At 48.4% G+C, this 18,138-nt stretch overlaps 37 non-coding genes across 37 annotated transcripts; all 37 read right to left on the bottom strand.

Annotated features, from left to right (window-relative positions):
- Nucleotides 1–301: 301 nt before the first annotated feature.
- LOC147951510 (5S ribosomal RNA) lies at nt 302–420 on the bottom strand. Its single transcript, XR_015613736.1, has one exon. It is a non-coding gene; the product is annotated as a 5S ribosomal RNA (ribosomal RNA).
- A 364-nt stretch (nt 421–784) lies between these two features.
- Nucleotides 785–903, bottom strand: LOC147951509 (5S ribosomal RNA). Its single transcript, XR_015613735.1, has one exon. It is a non-coding gene; the product is annotated as a 5S ribosomal RNA (ribosomal RNA).
- Nucleotides 904–1,267: 364 nt separating this feature from the next.
- Nucleotides 1,268–1,386, bottom strand: LOC147951508 (5S ribosomal RNA). Its single transcript, XR_015613734.1, has one exon. It is a non-coding gene; the product is annotated as a 5S ribosomal RNA (ribosomal RNA).
- A 364-nt stretch (nt 1,387–1,750) lies between these two features.
- LOC147951507 (5S ribosomal RNA) lies at nt 1,751–1,869 on the bottom strand. The gene has a single exon (XR_015613733.1). It is a non-coding gene; the product is annotated as a 5S ribosomal RNA (ribosomal RNA).
- A 364-nt stretch (nt 1,870–2,233) lies between these two features.
- LOC147951506 (5S ribosomal RNA) lies at nt 2,234–2,352 on the bottom strand. The gene has a single exon (XR_015613732.1). It is a non-coding gene; the product is annotated as a 5S ribosomal RNA (ribosomal RNA).
- A 364-nt stretch (nt 2,353–2,716) lies between these two features.
- LOC147951505 (5S ribosomal RNA) lies at nt 2,717–2,835 on the bottom strand. The gene has a single exon (XR_015613731.1). It is a non-coding gene; the product is annotated as a 5S ribosomal RNA (ribosomal RNA).
- Nucleotides 2,836–3,199: 364 nt separating this feature from the next.
- On the bottom strand, nt 3,200–3,319 carry LOC147951504 (5S ribosomal RNA). The gene has a single exon (XR_015613739.1). It is a non-coding gene; the product is annotated as a 5S ribosomal RNA (ribosomal RNA).
- A 364-nt stretch (nt 3,320–3,683) lies between these two features.
- On the bottom strand, nt 3,684–3,802 carry LOC147951503 (5S ribosomal RNA). The gene has a single exon (XR_015613730.1). It is a non-coding gene; the product is annotated as a 5S ribosomal RNA (ribosomal RNA).
- Nucleotides 3,803–4,166: 364 nt separating this feature from the next.
- On the bottom strand, nt 4,167–4,285 carry LOC147951502 (5S ribosomal RNA). The gene has a single exon (XR_015613729.1). It is a non-coding gene; the product is annotated as a 5S ribosomal RNA (ribosomal RNA).
- A 364-nt stretch (nt 4,286–4,649) lies between these two features.
- Nucleotides 4,650–4,768, bottom strand: LOC147951501 (5S ribosomal RNA). The gene has a single exon (XR_015613728.1). It is a non-coding gene; the product is annotated as a 5S ribosomal RNA (ribosomal RNA).
- Nucleotides 4,769–5,132: 364 nt separating this feature from the next.
- Nucleotides 5,133–5,251, bottom strand: LOC147951500 (5S ribosomal RNA). Its single transcript, XR_015613727.1, has one exon. It is a non-coding gene; the product is annotated as a 5S ribosomal RNA (ribosomal RNA).
- A 364-nt stretch (nt 5,252–5,615) lies between these two features.
- Nucleotides 5,616–5,734, bottom strand: LOC147951499 (5S ribosomal RNA). Its single transcript, XR_015613725.1, has one exon. It is a non-coding gene; the product is annotated as a 5S ribosomal RNA (ribosomal RNA).
- Nucleotides 5,735–6,098: 364 nt separating this feature from the next.
- On the bottom strand, nt 6,099–6,217 carry LOC147951498 (5S ribosomal RNA). The gene has a single exon (XR_015613724.1). It is a non-coding gene; the product is annotated as a 5S ribosomal RNA (ribosomal RNA).
- A 364-nt stretch (nt 6,218–6,581) lies between these two features.
- LOC147951497 (5S ribosomal RNA) lies at nt 6,582–6,700 on the bottom strand. The gene has a single exon (XR_015613723.1). It is a non-coding gene; the product is annotated as a 5S ribosomal RNA (ribosomal RNA).
- Nucleotides 6,701–7,064: 364 nt separating this feature from the next.
- Nucleotides 7,065–7,183, bottom strand: LOC147951496 (5S ribosomal RNA). The gene has a single exon (XR_015613722.1). It is a non-coding gene; the product is annotated as a 5S ribosomal RNA (ribosomal RNA).
- Nucleotides 7,184–7,547: 364 nt separating this feature from the next.
- Nucleotides 7,548–7,666, bottom strand: LOC147951495 (5S ribosomal RNA). The gene has a single exon (XR_015613721.1). It is a non-coding gene; the product is annotated as a 5S ribosomal RNA (ribosomal RNA).
- A 364-nt stretch (nt 7,667–8,030) lies between these two features.
- Nucleotides 8,031–8,149, bottom strand: LOC147951494 (5S ribosomal RNA). The gene has a single exon (XR_015613720.1). It is a non-coding gene; the product is annotated as a 5S ribosomal RNA (ribosomal RNA).
- A 364-nt stretch (nt 8,150–8,513) lies between these two features.
- On the bottom strand, nt 8,514–8,632 carry LOC147951493 (5S ribosomal RNA). Its single transcript, XR_015613719.1, has one exon. It is a non-coding gene; the product is annotated as a 5S ribosomal RNA (ribosomal RNA).
- A 364-nt stretch (nt 8,633–8,996) lies between these two features.
- On the bottom strand, nt 8,997–9,115 carry LOC147951492 (5S ribosomal RNA). Its single transcript, XR_015613718.1, has one exon. It is a non-coding gene; the product is annotated as a 5S ribosomal RNA (ribosomal RNA).
- A 364-nt stretch (nt 9,116–9,479) lies between these two features.
- Nucleotides 9,480–9,598, bottom strand: LOC147951491 (5S ribosomal RNA). Its single transcript, XR_015613717.1, has one exon. It is a non-coding gene; the product is annotated as a 5S ribosomal RNA (ribosomal RNA).
- Nucleotides 9,599–9,962: 364 nt separating this feature from the next.
- Nucleotides 9,963–10,081, bottom strand: LOC147951490 (5S ribosomal RNA). The gene has a single exon (XR_015613716.1). It is a non-coding gene; the product is annotated as a 5S ribosomal RNA (ribosomal RNA).
- A 364-nt stretch (nt 10,082–10,445) lies between these two features.
- LOC147951489 (5S ribosomal RNA) lies at nt 10,446–10,564 on the bottom strand. Its single transcript, XR_015613714.1, has one exon. It is a non-coding gene; the product is annotated as a 5S ribosomal RNA (ribosomal RNA).
- A 364-nt stretch (nt 10,565–10,928) lies between these two features.
- On the bottom strand, nt 10,929–11,047 carry LOC147951488 (5S ribosomal RNA). The gene has a single exon (XR_015613713.1). It is a non-coding gene; the product is annotated as a 5S ribosomal RNA (ribosomal RNA).
- Nucleotides 11,048–11,411: 364 nt separating this feature from the next.
- Nucleotides 11,412–11,530, bottom strand: LOC147951487 (5S ribosomal RNA). The gene has a single exon (XR_015613712.1). It is a non-coding gene; the product is annotated as a 5S ribosomal RNA (ribosomal RNA).
- Nucleotides 11,531–11,894: 364 nt separating this feature from the next.
- Nucleotides 11,895–12,013, bottom strand: LOC147951486 (5S ribosomal RNA). Its single transcript, XR_015613711.1, has one exon. It is a non-coding gene; the product is annotated as a 5S ribosomal RNA (ribosomal RNA).
- A 364-nt stretch (nt 12,014–12,377) lies between these two features.
- On the bottom strand, nt 12,378–12,496 carry LOC147951485 (5S ribosomal RNA). Its single transcript, XR_015613710.1, has one exon. It is a non-coding gene; the product is annotated as a 5S ribosomal RNA (ribosomal RNA).
- A 364-nt stretch (nt 12,497–12,860) lies between these two features.
- On the bottom strand, nt 12,861–12,979 carry LOC147951484 (5S ribosomal RNA). Its single transcript, XR_015613709.1, has one exon. It is a non-coding gene; the product is annotated as a 5S ribosomal RNA (ribosomal RNA).
- Nucleotides 12,980–13,343: 364 nt separating this feature from the next.
- LOC147951483 (5S ribosomal RNA) lies at nt 13,344–13,462 on the bottom strand. The gene has a single exon (XR_015613708.1). It is a non-coding gene; the product is annotated as a 5S ribosomal RNA (ribosomal RNA).
- A 364-nt stretch (nt 13,463–13,826) lies between these two features.
- Nucleotides 13,827–13,945, bottom strand: LOC147951482 (5S ribosomal RNA). The gene has a single exon (XR_015613707.1). It is a non-coding gene; the product is annotated as a 5S ribosomal RNA (ribosomal RNA).
- A 364-nt stretch (nt 13,946–14,309) lies between these two features.
- LOC147951481 (5S ribosomal RNA) lies at nt 14,310–14,428 on the bottom strand. Its single transcript, XR_015613706.1, has one exon. It is a non-coding gene; the product is annotated as a 5S ribosomal RNA (ribosomal RNA).
- A 364-nt stretch (nt 14,429–14,792) lies between these two features.
- Nucleotides 14,793–14,911, bottom strand: LOC147951480 (5S ribosomal RNA). Its single transcript, XR_015613705.1, has one exon. It is a non-coding gene; the product is annotated as a 5S ribosomal RNA (ribosomal RNA).
- A 364-nt stretch (nt 14,912–15,275) lies between these two features.
- Nucleotides 15,276–15,394, bottom strand: LOC147951479 (5S ribosomal RNA). Its single transcript, XR_015613703.1, has one exon. It is a non-coding gene; the product is annotated as a 5S ribosomal RNA (ribosomal RNA).
- Nucleotides 15,395–15,758: 364 nt separating this feature from the next.
- LOC147951478 (5S ribosomal RNA) lies at nt 15,759–15,877 on the bottom strand. Its single transcript, XR_015613702.1, has one exon. It is a non-coding gene; the product is annotated as a 5S ribosomal RNA (ribosomal RNA).
- A 364-nt stretch (nt 15,878–16,241) lies between these two features.
- LOC147951477 (5S ribosomal RNA) lies at nt 16,242–16,360 on the bottom strand. The gene has a single exon (XR_015613701.1). It is a non-coding gene; the product is annotated as a 5S ribosomal RNA (ribosomal RNA).
- A 364-nt stretch (nt 16,361–16,724) lies between these two features.
- Nucleotides 16,725–16,843, bottom strand: LOC147951476 (5S ribosomal RNA). The gene has a single exon (XR_015613700.1). It is a non-coding gene; the product is annotated as a 5S ribosomal RNA (ribosomal RNA).
- A 364-nt stretch (nt 16,844–17,207) lies between these two features.
- On the bottom strand, nt 17,208–17,326 carry LOC147951475 (5S ribosomal RNA). Its single transcript, XR_015613699.1, has one exon. It is a non-coding gene; the product is annotated as a 5S ribosomal RNA (ribosomal RNA).
- A 364-nt stretch (nt 17,327–17,690) lies between these two features.
- Nucleotides 17,691–17,809, bottom strand: LOC147951474 (5S ribosomal RNA). Its single transcript, XR_015613784.1, has one exon. It is a non-coding gene; the product is annotated as a 5S ribosomal RNA (ribosomal RNA).
- Between the last annotated feature and the right edge of the window lie 329 nt (nt 17,810–18,138).

The following is an 18,138-nucleotide window of genomic DNA, read 5'->3' as shown; positions in this document are numbered from 1 at the left end:
ATACATTCTTACTACCATTACAACCGTCGCCTACTAATGGATAATGCCCTATACTACTTACTCTCTCGCTCAACTACGAAGACGAGTTTACCACTATTTCCACCCCTCCCTCTATACCGCAGCAACACGTATTTTACACCCCTTTCACAACGCGCTTTTCGCGCCCCAACTCTCCCTAGCCGCGTGACTAACGAGCTCCGAGCTAAAACATATCGCAAATGTCAAAAATATGATGGCAGGCTTAATATATATCACGCACGTGCGTTCTGTTCCTCACGTACGTACAAAAATAATTAAAAAGGGAATGCAACACGAGGACTTCCCAGGAGGTCACCCATCCTAGTACTACTCTCGCCCAAGCACGCTTAACTTCGGAGTTCTGATGGGATCCGGTGCTTTAGTGCTGGTATGATCGCATCCGACATGTTACCCCCGGCTTCATCCCTTATGCTTCCCACTCCCACGTCCGCTGCAAAGACGGCTATACATTCTTACTACCATTACAACCGTCGCCTACTAATGGATAATGCCCTATACTACTTACTCTCTCGCTCAACTACGAAGACGAGTTTACCACTATTTCCACCCCTCCCTCTATACCGCAGCAACACGTATTTTACACCCCTTTCACAACGCGCTTTTCGCGCCCCAACTCTCCCTAGCCGCGTGACTAACGAGCTCCGAGCTAAAACATATCGCAAATGTCAAAAATATGATGGCAGGCTTAATATATATCACGCACGTGCGTTCTGTTCCTCACGTACGTACAAAAATAATTAAAAAGGGAATGCAACACGAGGACTTCCCAGGAGGTCACCCATCCTAGTACTACTCTCGCCCAAGCACGCTTAACTTCGGAGTTCTGATGGGATCCGGTGCTTTAGTGCTGGTATGATCGCATCCGACATGTTACCCCCGGCTTCATCCCTTATGCTTCCCACTCCCACGTCCGCTGCAAAGACGGCTATACATTCTTACTACCATTACAACCGTCGCCTACTAATGGATAATGCCCTATACTACTTACTCTCTCGCTCAACTACGAAGACGAGTTTACCACTATTTCCACCCCTCCCTCTATACCGCAGCAACACGTATTTTACACCCCTTTCACAACGCGCTTTTCGCGCCCCAACTCTCCCTAGCCGCGTGACTAACGAGCTCCGAGCTAAAACATATCGCAAATGTCAAAAATATGATGGCAGGCTTAATATATATCACGCACGTGCGTTCTGTTCCTCACGTACGTACAAAAATAATTAAAAAGGGAATGCAACACGAGGACTTCCCAGGAGGTCACCCATCCTAGTACTACTCTCGCCCAAGCACGCTTAACTTCGGAGTTCTGATGGGATCCGGTGCTTTAGTGCTGGTATGATCGCATCCGACATGTTACCCCCGGCTTCATCCCTTATGCTTCCCACTCCCACGTCCGCTGCAAAGACGGCTATACATTCTTACTACCATTACAACCGTCGCCTACTAATGGATAATGCCCTATACTACTTACTCTCTCGCTCAACTACGAAGACGAGTTTACCACTATTTCCACCCCTCCCTCTATACCGCAGCAACACGTATTTTACACCCCTTTCACAACGCGCTTTTCGCGCCCCAACTCTCCCTAGCCGCGTGACTAACGAGCTCCGAGCTAAAACATATCGCAAATGTCAAAAATATGATGGCAGGCTTAATATATATCACGCACGTGCGTTCTGTTCCTCACGTACGTACAAAAATAATTAAAAAGGGAATGCAACACGAGGACTTCCCAGGAGGTCACCCATCCTAGTACTACTCTCGCCCAAGCACGCTTAACTTCGGAGTTCTGATGGGATCCGGTGCTTTAGTGCTGGTATGATCGCATCCGACATGTTACCCCCGGCTTCATCCCTTATGCTTCCCACTCCCACGTCCGCTGCAAAGACGGCTATACATTCTTACTACCATTACAACCGTCGCCTACTAATGGATAATGCCCTATACTACTTACTCTCTCGCTCAACTACGAAGACGAGTTTACCACTATTTCCACCCCTCCCTCTATACCGCAGCAACACGTATTTTACACCCCTTTCACAACGCGCTTTTCGCGCCCCAACTCTCCCTAGCCGCGTGACTAACGAGCTCCGAGCTAAAACATATCGCAAATGTCAAAAATATGATGGCAGGCTTAATATATATCACGCACGTGCGTTCTGTTCCTCACGTACGTACAAAAATAATTAAAAAGGGAATGCAACACGAGGACTTCCCAGGAGGTCACCCATCCTAGTACTACTCTCGCCCAAGCACGCTTAACTTCGGAGTTCTGATGGGATCCGGTGCTTTAGTGCTGGTATGATCGCATCCGACATGTTACCCCCGGCTTCATCCCTTATGCTTCCCACTCCCACGTCCGCTGCAAAGACGGCTATACATTCTTACTACCATTACAACCGTCGCCTACTAATGGATAATGCCCTATACTACTTACTCTCTCGCTCAACTACGAAGACGAGTTTACCACTATTTCCACCCCTCCCTCTATACCGCAGCAACACGTATTTTACACCCCTTTCACAACGCGCTTTTCGCGCCCCAACTCTCCCTAGCCGCGTGACTAACGAGCTCCGAGCTAAAACATATCGCAAATGTCAAAAATATGATGGCAGGCTTAATATATATCACGCACGTGCGTTCTGTTCCTCACGTACGTACAAAAATAATTAAAAAGGGAATGCAACACGAGGACTTCCCAGGAGGTCACCCATCCTAGTACTACTCTCGCCCAAGCACGCTTAACTTCGGAGTTCTGATGGGATCCGGTGCTTTAGTGCTGGTATGATCGCATCCGACATGTTACCCCCGGCTTCATCCCTTATGCTTCCCACTCCCACGTCCGCTGCAAAGACGGCTATACATTCTTACTACCATTACAACCGTCGCCTACTAATGGATAATGCCCTATACTACTTACTCTCTCGCTCAACTACGAAGACGAGTTTACCACTATTTCCACCCCTCCCTCTATACCGCAGCAACACGTATTTTACACCCCTTTCACAACGCGCTTTTCGCGCCCCAACTCTCCCTAGCCGCGTGACTAACGAGCTCCGAGCTAAAACATATCGCAAATGTCAAAAATATGATGGCAGGCTTAATATATATCACGCACGTGCGTTCTGTTCCTCACGTACGTACAAAAATAATTAAAAAGGGAATGCAACACGAGGACTTCCCAGGAGGTCACCCATCCTAGTACTACTCTCAGCCCAAGCACGCTTAACTTCGGAGTTCTGATGGGATCCGGTGCTTTAGTGCTGGTATGATCGCATCCGACATGTTACCCCCGGCTTCATCCCTTATGCTTCCCACTCCCACGTCCGCTGCAAAGACGGCTATACATTCTTACTACCATTACAACCGTCGCCTACTAATGGATAATGCCCTATACTACTTACTCTCTCGCTCAACTACGAAGACGAGTTTACCACTATTTCCACCCCTCCCTCTATACCGCAGCAACACGTATTTTACACCCCTTTCACAACGCGCTTTTCGCGCCCCAACTCTCCCTAGCCGCGTGACTAACGAGCTCCGAGCTAAAACATATCGCAAATGTCAAAAATATGATGGCAGGCTTAATATATATCACGCACGTGCGTTCTGTTCCTCACGTACGTACAAAAATAATTAAAAAGGGAATGCAACACGAGGACTTCCCAGGAGGTCACCCATCCTAGTACTACTCTCGCCCAAGCACGCTTAACTTCGGAGTTCTGATGGGATCCGGTGCTTTAGTGCTGGTATGATCGCATCCGACATGTTACCCCCGGCTTCATCCCTTATGCTTCCCACTCCCACGTCCGCTGCAAAGACGGCTATACATTCTTACTACCATTACAACCGTCGCCTACTAATGGATAATGCCCTATACTACTTACTCTCTCGCTCAACTACGAAGACGAGTTTACCACTATTTCCACCCCTCCCTCTATACCGCAGCAACACGTATTTTACACCCCTTTCACAACGCGCTTTTCGCGCCCCAACTCTCCCTAGCCGCGTGACTAACGAGCTCCGAGCTAAAACATATCGCAAATGTCAAAAATATGATGGCAGGCTTAATATATATCACGCACGTGCGTTCTGTTCCTCACGTACGTACAAAAATAATTAAAAAGGGAATGCAACACGAGGACTTCCCAGGAGGTCACCCATCCTAGTACTACTCTCGCCCAAGCACGCTTAACTTCGGAGTTCTGATGGGATCCGGTGCTTTAGTGCTGGTATGATCGCATCCGACATGTTACCCCCGGCTTCATCCCTTATGCTTCCCACTCCCACGTCCGCTGCAAAGACGGCTATACATTCTTACTACCATTACAACCGTCGCCTACTAATGGATAATGCCCTATACTACTTACTCTCTCGCTCAACTACGAAGACGAGTTTACCACTATTTCCACCCCTCCCTCTATACCGCAGCAACACGTATTTTACACCCCTTTCACAACGCGCTTTTCGCGCCCCAACTCTCCCTAGCCGCGTGACTAACGAGCTCCGAGCTAAAACATATCGCAAATGTCAAAAATATGATGGCAGGCTTAATATATATCACGCACGTGCGTTCTGTTCCTCACGTACGTACAAAAATAATTAAAAAGGGAATGCAACACGAGGACTTCCCAGGAGGTCACCCATCCTAGTACTACTCTCGCCCAAGCACGCTTAACTTCGGAGTTCTGATGGGATCCGGTGCTTTAGTGCTGGTATGATCGCATCCGACATGTTACCCCCGGCTTCATCCCTTATGCTTCCCACTCCCACGTCCGCTGCAAAGACGGCTATACATTCTTACTACCATTACAACCGTCGCCTACTAATGGATAATGCCCTATACTACTTACTCTCTCGCTCAACTACGAAGACGAGTTTACCACTATTTCCACCCCTCCCTCTATACCGCAGCAACACGTATTTTACACCCCTTTCACAACGCGCTTTTCGCGCCCCAACTCTCCCTAGCCGCGTGACTAACGAGCTCCGAGCTAAAACATATCGCAAATGTCAAAAATATGATGGCAGGCTTAATATATATCACGCACGTGCGTTCTGTTCCTCACGTACGTACAAAAATAATTAAAAAGGGAATGCAACACGAGGACTTCCCAGGAGGTCACCCATCCTAGTACTACTCTCGCCCAAGCACGCTTAACTTCGGAGTTCTGATGGGATCCGGTGCTTTAGTGCTGGTATGATCGCATCCGACATGTTACCCCCGGCTTCATCCCTTATGCTTCCCACTCCCACGTCCGCTGCAAAGACGGCTATACATTCTTACTACCATTACAACCGTCGCCTACTAATGGATAATGCCCTATACTACTTACTCTCTCGCTCAACTACGAAGACGAGTTTACCACTATTTCCACCCCTCCCTCTATACCGCAGCAACACGTATTTTACACCCCTTTCACAACGCGCTTTTCGCGCCCCAACTCTCCCTAGCCGCGTGACTAACGAGCTCCGAGCTAAAACATATCGCAAATGTCAAAAATATGATGGCAGGCTTAATATATATCACGCACGTGCGTTCTGTTCCTCACGTACGTACAAAAATAATTAAAAAGGGAATGCAACACGAGGACTTCCCAGGAGGTCACCCATCCTAGTACTACTCTCGCCCAAGCACGCTTAACTTCGGAGTTCTGATGGGATCCGGTGCTTTAGTGCTGGTATGATCGCATCCGACATGTTACCCCCGGCTTCATCCCTTATGCTTCCCACTCCCACGTCCGCTGCAAAGACGGCTATACATTCTTACTACCATTACAACCGTCGCCTACTAATGGATAATGCCCTATACTACTTACTCTCTCGCTCAACTACGAAGACGAGTTTACCACTATTTCCACCCCTCCCTCTATACCGCAGCAACACGTATTTTACACCCCTTTCACAACGCGCTTTTCGCGCCCCAACTCTCCCTAGCCGCGTGACTAACGAGCTCCGAGCTAAAACATATCGCAAATGTCAAAAATATGATGGCAGGCTTAATATATATCACGCACGTGCGTTCTGTTCCTCACGTACGTACAAAAATAATTAAAAAGGGAATGCAACACGAGGACTTCCCAGGAGGTCACCCATCCTAGTACTACTCTCGCCCAAGCACGCTTAACTTCGGAGTTCTGATGGGATCCGGTGCTTTAGTGCTGGTATGATCGCATCCGACATGTTACCCCCGGCTTCATCCCTTATGCTTCCCACTCCCACGTCCGCTGCAAAGACGGCTATACATTCTTACTACCATTACAACCGTCGCCTACTAATGGATAATGCCCTATACTACTTACTCTCTCGCTCAACTACGAAGACGAGTTTACCACTATTTCCACCCCTCCCTCTATACCGCAGCAACACGTATTTTACACCCCTTTCACAACGCGCTTTTCGCGCCCCAACTCTCCCTAGCCGCGTGACTAACGAGCTCCGAGCTAAAACATATCGCAAATGTCAAAAATATGATGGCAGGCTTAATATATATCACGCACGTGCGTTCTGTTCCTCACGTACGTACAAAAATAATTAAAAAGGGAATGCAACACGAGGACTTCCCAGGAGGTCACCCATCCTAGTACTACTCTCGCCCAAGCACGCTTAACTTCGGAGTTCTGATGGGATCCGGTGCTTTAGTGCTGGTATGATCGCATCCGACATGTTACCCCCGGCTTCATCCCTTATGCTTCCCACTCCCACGTCCGCTGCAAAGACGGCTATACATTCTTACTACCATTACAACCGTCGCCTACTAATGGATAATGCCCTATACTACTTACTCTCTCGCTCAACTACGAAGACGAGTTTACCACTATTTCCACCCCTCCCTCTATACCGCAGCAACACGTATTTTACACCCCTTTCACAACGCGCTTTTCGCGCCCCAACTCTCCCTAGCCGCGTGACTAACGAGCTCCGAGCTAAAACATATCGCAAATGTCAAAAATATGATGGCAGGCTTAATATATATCACGCACGTGCGTTCTGTTCCTCACGTACGTACAAAAATAATTAAAAAGGGAATGCAACACGAGGACTTCCCAGGAGGTCACCCATCCTAGTACTACTCTCGCCCAAGCACGCTTAACTTCGGAGTTCTGATGGGATCCGGTGCTTTAGTGCTGGTATGATCGCATCCGACATGTTACCCCCGGCTTCATCCCTTATGCTTCCCACTCCCACGTCCGCTGCAAAGACGGCTATACATTCTTACTACCATTACAACCGTCGCCTACTAATGGATAATGCCCTATACTACTTACTCTCTCGCTCAACTACGAAGACGAGTTTACCACTATTTCCACCCCTCCCTCTATACCGCAGCAACACGTATTTTACACCCCTTTCACAACGCGCTTTTCGCGCCCCAACTCTCCCTAGCCGCGTGACTAACGAGCTCCGAGCTAAAACATATCGCAAATGTCAAAAATATGATGGCAGGCTTAATATATATCACGCACGTGCGTTCTGTTCCTCACGTACGTACAAAAATAATTAAAAAGGGAATGCAACACGAGGACTTCCCAGGAGGTCACCCATCCTAGTACTACTCTCGCCCAAGCACGCTTAACTTCGGAGTTCTGATGGGATCCGGTGCTTTAGTGCTGGTATGATCGCATCCGACATGTTACCCCCGGCTTCATCCCTTATGCTTCCCACTCCCACGTCCGCTGCAAAGACGGCTATACATTCTTACTACCATTACAACCGTCGCCTACTAATGGATAATGCCCTATACTACTTACTCTCTCGCTCAACTACGAAGACGAGTTTACCACTATTTCCACCCCTCCCTCTATACCGCAGCAACACGTATTTTACACCCCTTTCACAACGCGCTTTTCGCGCCCCAACTCTCCCTAGCCGCGTGACTAACGAGCTCCGAGCTAAAACATATCGCAAATGTCAAAAATATGATGGCAGGCTTAATATATATCACGCACGTGCGTTCTGTTCCTCACGTACGTACAAAAATAATTAAAAAGGGAATGCAACACGAGGACTTCCCAGGAGGTCACCCATCCTAGTACTACTCTCGCCCAAGCACGCTTAACTTCGGAGTTCTGATGGGATCCGGTGCTTTAGTGCTGGTATGATCGCATCCGACATGTTACCCCCGGCTTCATCCCTTATGCTTCCCACTCCCACGTCCGCTGCAAAGACGGCTATACATTCTTACTACCATTACAACCGTCGCCTACTAATGGATAATGCCCTATACTACTTACTCTCTCGCTCAACTACGAAGACGAGTTTACCACTATTTCCACCCCTCCCTCTATACCGCAGCAACACGTATTTTACACCCCTTTCACAACGCGCTTTTCGCGCCCCAACTCTCCCTAGCCGCGTGACTAACGAGCTCCGAGCTAAAACATATCGCAAATGTCAAAAATATGATGGCAGGCTTAATATATATCACGCACGTGCGTTCTGTTCCTCACGTACGTACAAAAATAATTAAAAAGGGAATGCAACACGAGGACTTCCCAGGAGGTCACCCATCCTAGTACTACTCTCGCCCAAGCACGCTTAACTTCGGAGTTCTGATGGGATCCGGTGCTTTAGTGCTGGTATGATCGCATCCGACATGTTACCCCCGGCTTCATCCCTTATGCTTCCCACTCCCACGTCCGCTGCAAAGACGGCTATACATTCTTACTACCATTACAACCGTCGCCTACTAATGGATAATGCCCTATACTACTTACTCTCTCGCTCAACTACGAAGACGAGTTTACCACTATTTCCACCCCTCCCTCTATACCGCAGCAACACGTATTTTACACCCCTTTCACAACGCGCTTTTCGCGCCCCAACTCTCCCTAGCCGCGTGACTAACGAGCTCCGAGCTAAAACATATCGCAAATGTCAAAAATATGATGGCAGGCTTAATATATATCACGCACGTGCGTTCTGTTCCTCACGTACGTACAAAAATAATTAAAAAGGGAATGCAACACGAGGACTTCCCAGGAGGTCACCCATCCTAGTACTACTCTCGCCCAAGCACGCTTAACTTCGGAGTTCTGATGGGATCCGGTGCTTTAGTGCTGGTATGATCGCATCCGACATGTTACCCCCGGCTTCATCCCTTATGCTTCCCACTCCCACGTCCGCTGCAAAGACGGCTATACATTCTTACTACCATTACAACCGTCGCCTACTAATGGATAATGCCCTATACTACTTACTCTCTCGCTCAACTACGAAGACGAGTTTACCACTATTTCCACCCCTCCCTCTATACCGCAGCAACACGTATTTTACACCCCTTTCACAACGCGCTTTTCGCGCCCCAACTCTCCCTAGCCGCGTGACTAACGAGCTCCGAGCTAAAACATATCGCAAATGTCAAAAATATGATGGCAGGCTTAATATATATCACGCACGTGCGTTCTGTTCCTCACGTACGTACAAAAATAATTAAAAAGGGAATGCAACACGAGGACTTCCCAGGAGGTCACCCATCCTAGTACTACTCTCGCCCAAGCACGCTTAACTTCGGAGTTCTGATGGGATCCGGTGCTTTAGTGCTGGTATGATCGCATCCGACATGTTACCCCCGGCTTCATCCCTTATGCTTCCCACTCCCACGTCCGCTGCAAAGACGGCTATACATTCTTACTACCATTACAACCGTCGCCTACTAATGGATAATGCCCTATACTACTTACTCTCTCGCTCAACTACGAAGACGAGTTTACCACTATTTCCACCCCTCCCTCTATACCGCAGCAACACGTATTTTACACCCCTTTCACAACGCGCTTTTCGCGCCCCAACTCTCCCTAGCCGCGTGACTAACGAGCTCCGAGCTAAAACATATCGCAAATGTCAAAAATATGATGGCAGGCTTAATATATATCACGCACGTGCGTTCTGTTCCTCACGTACGTACAAAAATAATTAAAAAGGGAATGCAACACGAGGACTTCCCAGGAGGTCACCCATCCTAGTACTACTCTCGCCCAAGCACGCTTAACTTCGGAGTTCTGATGGGATCCGGTGCTTTAGTGCTGGTATGATCGCATCCGACATGTTACCCCCGGCTTCATCCCTTATGCTTCCCACTCCCACGTCCGCTGCAAAGACGGCTATACATTCTTACTACCATTACAACCGTCGCCTACTAATGGATAATGCCCTATACTACTTACTCTCTCGCTCAACTACGAAGACGAGTTTACCACTATTTCCACCCCTCCCTCTATACCGCAGCAACACGTATTTTACACCCCTTTCACAACGCGCTTTTCGCGCCCCAACTCTCCCTAGCCGCGTGACTAACGAGCTCCGAGCTAAAACATATCGCAAATGTCAAAAATATGATGGCAGGCTTAATATATATCACGCACGTGCGTTCTGTTCCTCACGTACGTACAAAAATAATTAAAAAGGGAATGCAACACGAGGACTTCCCAGGAGGTCACCCATCCTAGTACTACTCTCGCCCAAGCACGCTTAACTTCGGAGTTCTGATGGGATCCGGTGCTTTAGTGCTGGTATGATCGCATCCGACATGTTACCCCCGGCTTCATCCCTTATGCTTCCCACTCCCACGTCCGCTGCAAAGACGGCTATACATTCTTACTACCATTACAACCGTCGCCTACTAATGGATAATGCCCTATACTACTTACTCTCTCGCTCAACTACGAAGACGAGTTTACCACTATTTCCACCCCTCCCTCTATACCGCAGCAACACGTATTTTACACCCCTTTCACAACGCGCTTTTCGCGCCCCAACTCTCCCTAGCCGCGTGACTAACGAGCTCCGAGCTAAAACATATCGCAAATGTCAAAAATATGATGGCAGGCTTAATATATATCACGCACGTGCGTTCTGTTCCTCACGTACGTACAAAAATAATTAAAAAGGGAATGCAACACGAGGACTTCCCAGGAGGTCACCCATCCTAGTACTACTCTCGCCCAAGCACGCTTAACTTCGGAGTTCTGATGGGATCCGGTGCTTTAGTGCTGGTATGATCGCATCCGACATGTTACCCCCGGCTTCATCCCTTATGCTTCCCACTCCCACGTCCGCTGCAAAGACGGCTATACATTCTTACTACCATTACAACCGTCGCCTACTAATGGATAATGCCCTATACTACTTACTCTCTCGCTCAACTACGAAGACGAGTTTACCACTATTTCCACCCCTCCCTCTATACCGCAGCAACACGTATTTTACACCCCTTTCACAACGCGCTTTTCGCGCCCCAACTCTCCCTAGCCGCGTGACTAACGAGCTCCGAGCTAAAACATATCGCAAATGTCAAAAATATGATGGCAGGCTTAATATATATCACGCACGTGCGTTCTGTTCCTCACGTACGTACAAAAATAATTAAAAAGGGAATGCAACACGAGGACTTCCCAGGAGGTCACCCATCCTAGTACTACTCTCGCCCAAGCACGCTTAACTTCGGAGTTCTGATGGGATCCGGTGCTTTAGTGCTGGTATGATCGCATCCGACATGTTACCCCCGGCTTCATCCCTTATGCTTCCCACTCCCACGTCCGCTGCAAAGACGGCTATACATTCTTACTACCATTACAACCGTCGCCTACTAATGGATAATGCCCTATACTACTTACTCTCTCGCTCAACTACGAAGACGAGTTTACCACTATTTCCACCCCTCCCTCTATACCGCAGCAACACGTATTTTACACCCCTTTCACAACGCGCTTTTCGCGCCCCAACTCTCCCTAGCCGCGTGACTAACGAGCTCCGAGCTAAAACATATCGCAAATGTCAAAAATATGATGGCAGGCTTAATATATATCACGCACGTGCGTTCTGTTCCTCACGTACGTACAAAAATAATTAAAAAGGGAATGCAACACGAGGACTTCCCAGGAGGTCACCCATCCTAGTACTACTCTCGCCCAAGCACGCTTAACTTCGGAGTTCTGATGGGATCCGGTGCTTTAGTGCTGGTATGATCGCATCCGACATGTTACCCCCGGCTTCATCCCTTATGCTTCCCACTCCCACGTCCGCTGCAAAGACGGCTATACATTCTTACTACCATTACAACCGTCGCCTACTAATGGATAATGCCCTATACTACTTACTCTCTCGCTCAACTACGAAGACGAGTTTACCACTATTTCCACCCCTCCCTCTATACCGCAGCAACACGTATTTTACACCCCTTTCACAACGCGCTTTTCGCGCCCCAACTCTCCCTAGCCGCGTGACTAACGAGCTCCGAGCTAAAACATATCGCAAATGTCAAAAATATGATGGCAGGCTTAATATATATCACGCACGTGCGTTCTGTTCCTCACGTACGTACAAAAATAATTAAAAAGGGAATGCAACACGAGGACTTCCCAGGAGGTCACCCATCCTAGTACTACTCTCGCCCAAGCACGCTTAACTTCGGAGTTCTGATGGGATCCGGTGCTTTAGTGCTGGTATGATCGCATCCGACATGTTACCCCCGGCTTCATCCCTTATGCTTCCCACTCCCACGTCCGCTGCAAAGACGGCTATACATTCTTACTACCATTACAACCGTCGCCTACTAATGGATAATGCCCTATACTACTTACTCTCTCGCTCAACTACGAAGACGAGTTTACCACTATTTCCACCCCTCCCTCTATACCGCAGCAACACGTATTTTACACCCCTTTCACAACGCGCTTTTCGCGCCCCAACTCTCCCTAGCCGCGTGACTAACGAGCTCCGAGCTAAAACATATCGCAAATGTCAAAAATATGATGGCAGGCTTAATATATATCACGCACGTGCGTTCTGTTCCTCACGTACGTACAAAAATAATTAAAAAGGGAATGCAACACGAGGACTTCCCAGGAGGTCACCCATCCTAGTACTACTCTCGCCCAAGCACGCTTAACTTCGGAGTTCTGATGGGATCCGGTGCTTTAGTGCTGGTATGATCGCATCCGACATGTTACCCCCGGCTTCATCCCTTATGCTTCCCACTCCCACGTCCGCTGCAAAGACGGCTATACATTCTTACTACCATTACAACCGTCGCCTACTAATGGATAATGCCCTATACTACTTACTCTCTCGCTCAACTACGAAGACGAGTTTACCACTATTTCCACCCCTCCCTCTATACCGCAGCAACACGTATTTTACACCCCTTTCACAACGCGCTTTTCGCGCCCCAACTCTCCCTAGCCGCGTGACTAACGAGCTCCGAGCTAAAACATATCGCAAATGTCAAAAATATGATGGCAGGCTTAATATATATCACGCACGTGCGTTCTGTTCCTCACGTACGTACAAAAATAATTAAAAAGGGAATGCAACACGAGGACTTCCCAGGAGGTCACCCATCCTAGTACTACTCTCGCCCAAGCACGCTTAACTTCGGAGTTCTGATGGGATCCGGTGCTTTAGTGCTGGTATGATCGCATCCGACATGTTACCCCCGGCTTCATCCCTTATGCTTCCCACTCCCACGTCCGCTGCAAAGACGGCTATACATTCTTACTACCATTACAACCGTCGCCTACTAATGGATAATGCCCTATACTACTTACTCTCTCGCTCAACTACGAAGACGAGTTTACCACTATTTCCACCCCTCCCTCTATACCGCAGCAACACGTATTTTACACCCCTTTCACAACGCGCTTTTCGCGCCCCAACTCTCCCTAGCCGCGTGACTAACGAGCTCCGAGCTAAAACATATCGCAAATGTCAAAAATATGATGGCAGGCTTAATATATATCACGCACGTGCGTTCTGTTCCTCACGTACGTACAAAAATAATTAAAAAGGGAATGCAACACGAGGACTTCCCAGGAGGTCACCCATCCTAGTACTACTCTCGCCCAAGCACGCTTAACTTCGGAGTTCTGATGGGATCCGGTGCTTTAGTGCTGGTATGATCGCATCCGACATGTTACCCCCGGCTTCATCCCTTATGCTTCCCACTCCCACGTCCGCTGCAAAGACGGCTATACATTCTTACTACCATTACAACCGTCGCCTACTAATGGATAATGCCCTATACTACTTACTCTCTCGCTCAACTACGAAGACGAGTTTACCACTATTTCCACCCCTCCCTCTATACCGCAGCAACACGTATTTTACACCCCTTTCACAACGCGCTTTTCGCGCCCCAACTCTCCCTAGCCGCGTGACTAACGAGCTCCGAGCTAAAACATATCGCAAATGTCAAAAATATGATGGCAGGCTTAATATATATCACGCACGTGCGTTCTGTTCCTCACGTACGTACAAAAATAATTAAAAAGGGAATGCAACACGAGGACTTCCCAGGAGGTCACCCATCCTAGTACTACTCTCGCCCAAGCACGCTTAACTTCGGAGTTCTGATGGGATCCGGTGCTTTAGTGCTGGTATGATCGCATCCGACATGTTACCCCCGGCTTCATCCCTTATGCTTCCCACTCCCACGTCCGCTGCAAAGACGGCTATACATTCTTACTACCATTACAACCGTCGCCTACTAATGGATAATGCCCTATACTACTTACTCTCTCGCTCAACTACGAAGACGAGTTTACCACTATTTCCACCCCTCCCTCTATACCGCAGCAACACGTATTTTACACCCCTTTCACAACGCGCTTTTCGCGCCCCAACTCTCCCTAGCCGCGTGACTAACGAGCTCCGAGCTAAAACATATCGCAAATGTCAAAAATATGATGGCAGGCTTAATATATATCACGCACGTGCGTTCTGTTCCTCACGTACGTACAAAAATAATTAAAAAGGGAATGCAACACGAGGACTTCCCAGGAGGTCACCCATCCTAGTACTACTCTCGCCCAAGCACGCTTAACTTCGGAGTTCTGATGGGATCCGGTGCTTTAGTGCTGGTATGATCGCATCCGACATGTTACCCCCGGCTTCATCCCTTATGCTTCCCACTCCCACGTCCGCTGCAAAGACGGCTATACATTCTTACTACCATTACAACCGTCGCCTACTAATGGATAATGCCCTATACTACTTACTCTCTCGCTCAACTACGAAGACGAGTTTACCACTATTTCCACCCCTCCCTCTATACCGCAGCAACACGTATTTTACACCCCTTTCACAACGCGCTTTTCGCGCCCCAACTCTCCCTAGCCGCGTGACTAACGAGCTCCGAGCTAAAACATATCGCAAATGTCAAAAATATGATGGCAGGCTTAATATATATCACGCACGTGCGTTCTGTTCCTCACGTACGTACAAAAATAATTAAAAAGGGAATGCAACACGAGGACTTCCCAGGAGGTCACCCATCCTAGTACTACTCTCGCCCAAGCACGCTTAACTTCGGAGTTCTGATGGGATCCGGTGCTTTAGTGCTGGTATGATCGCATCCGACATGTTACCCCCGGCTTCATCCCTTATGCTTCCCACTCCCACGTCCGCTGCAAAGACGGCTATACATTCTTACTACCATTACAACCGTCGCCTACTAATGGATAATGCCCTATACTACTTACTCTCTCGCTCAACTACGAAGACGAGTTTACCACTATTTCCACCCCTCCCTCTATACCGCAGCAACACGTATTTTACACCCCTTTCACAACGCGCTTTTCGCGCCCCAACTCTCCCTAGCCGCGTGACTAACGAGCTCCGAGCTAAAACATATCGCAAATGTCAAAAATATGATGGCAGGCTTAATATATATCACGCACGTGCGTTCTGTTCCTCACGTACGTACAAAAATAATTAAAAAGGGAATGCAACACGAGGACTTCCCAGGAGGTCACCCATCCTAGTACTACTCTCGCCCAAGCACGCTTAACTTCGGAGTTCTGATGGGATCCGGTGCTTTAGTGCTGGTATGATCGCATCCGACATGTTACCCCCGGCTTCATCCCTTATGCTTCCCACTCCCACGTCCGCTGCAAAGACGGCTATACATTCTTACTACCATTACAACCGTCGCCTACTAATGGATAATGCCCTATACTACTTACTCTCTCGCTCAACTACGAAGACGAGTTTACCACTATTTCCACCCCTCCCTCTATACCGCAGCAACACGTATTTTACACCCCTTTCACAACGCGCTTTTCGCGCCCCAACTCTCCCTAGCCGCGTGACTAACGAGCTCCGAGCTAAAACATATCGCAAATGTCAAAAATATGATGGCAGGCTTAATATATATCACGCACGTGCGTTCTGTTCCTCACGTACGTACAAAAATAATTAAAAAGGGAATGCAACACGAGGACTTCCCAGGAGGTCACCCATCCTAGTACTACTCTCGCCCAAGCACGCTTAACTTCGGAGTTCTGATGGGATCCGGTGCTTTAGTGCTGGTATGATCGCATCCGACATGTTACCCCCGGCTTCATCCCTTATGCTTCCCACTCCCACGTCCGCTGCAAAGACGGCTATACATTCTTACTACCATTACAACCGTCGCCTACTAATGGATAATGCCCTATACTACTTACTCTCTCGCTCAACTACGAAGACGAGTTTACCACTATTTCCACCCCTCCCTCTATACCGCAGCAACACGTATTTTACACCCCTTTCACAACGCGCTTTTCGCGCCCCAACTCTCCCTAGCCGCGTGACTAACGAGCTCCGAGCTAAAACATATCGCAAATGTCAAAAATATGATGGCAGGCTTAATATATATCACGCACGTGCGTTCTGTTCCTCACGTACGTACAAAAATAATTAAAAAGGGAATGCAACACGAGGACTTCCCAGGAGGTCACCCATCCTAGTACTACTCTCGCCCAAGCACGCTTAACTTCGGAGTTCTGATGGGATCCGGTGCTTTAGTGCTGGTATGATCGCATCCGACATGTTACCCCCGGCTTCATCCCTTATGCTTCCCACTCCCACGTCCGCTGCAAAGACGGCTATACATTCTTACTACCATTACAACCGTCGCCTACTAATGGATAATGCCCTATACTACTTACTCTCTCGCTCAACTACGAAGACGAGTTTACCACTATTTCCACCCCTCCCTCTATACCGCAGCAACACGTATTTTACACCCCTTTCACAACGCGCTTTTCGCGCCCCAACTCTCCCTAGCCGCGTGACTAACGAGCTCCGAGCTAAAACATATCGCAAATGTCAAAAATATGATGGCAGGCTTAATATATATCACGCACGTGCGTTCTGTTCCTCACGTACGTACAAAAATAATTAAAAAGGGAATGCAACACGAGGACTTCCCAGGAGGTCACCCATCCTAGTACTACTCTCGCCCAAGCACGCTTAACTTCGGAGTTCTGATGGGATCCGGTGCTTTAGTGCTGGTATGATCGCATCCGACATGTTACCCCCGGCTTCATCCCTTATGCTTCCCACTCCCACGTCCGCTGCAAAGACGGCTATACATTCTTACTACCATTACAACCGTCGCCTACTAATGGATAATGCCCTATACTACTTACTCTCTCGCTCAACTACGAAGACGAGTTTACCACTATTTCCACCCCTCCCTCTATACCGCAGCAACACGTATTTTACACCCCTTTCACAACGCGCTTTTCGCGCCCCAACTCTCCCTAGCCGCGTGACTAACGAGCTCCGAGCTAAAACATATCGCAAATGTCAAAAATATGATGGCAGGCTTAATATATATCACGCACGTGCGTTCTGTTCCTCACGTACGTACAAAAATAATTAAAAAGGGAATGCAACACGAGGACTTCCCAGGAGGTCACCCATCCTAGTACTACTCTCGCCCAAGCACGCTTAACTTCGGAGTTCTGATGGGATCCGGTGCTTTAGTGCTGGTATGATCGCATCCGACATGTTACCCCCGGCTTCATCCCTTATGCTTCCCACTCCCACGTCCGCTGCAAAGACGGCTATACATTCTTACTACCATTACAACCGTCGCCTACTAATGGATAATGCCCTATACTACTTACTCTCTCGCTCAACTACGAAGACGAGTTTACCACTATTTCCACCCCTCCCTCTATACCGCAGCAACACGTATTTTACACCCCTTTCACAACGCGCTTTTCGCGCCCCAACTCTCCCTAGCCGCGTGACTAACGAGCTCCGAGCTAAAACATATCGCAAATGTCAAAAATATGATGGCAGGCTTAATATATATCACGCACGTGCGTT

Source organism: Triticum urartu, unplaced genomic scaffold (genome assembly GCF_056163025.1).
Source record: "Triticum urartu cultivar PI428250 unplaced genomic scaffold, HENAU_Tu73 scaffold283, whole genome shotgun sequence".
Classification (NCBI taxonomy): domain Eukaryota; kingdom Viridiplantae; phylum Streptophyta; class Magnoliopsida; order Poales; family Poaceae; genus Triticum; species Triticum urartu.
The sequence above is the reverse complement of the archived record's forward strand: the minus strand, read 5'-3'. Positions and strand labels throughout refer to the sequence as shown.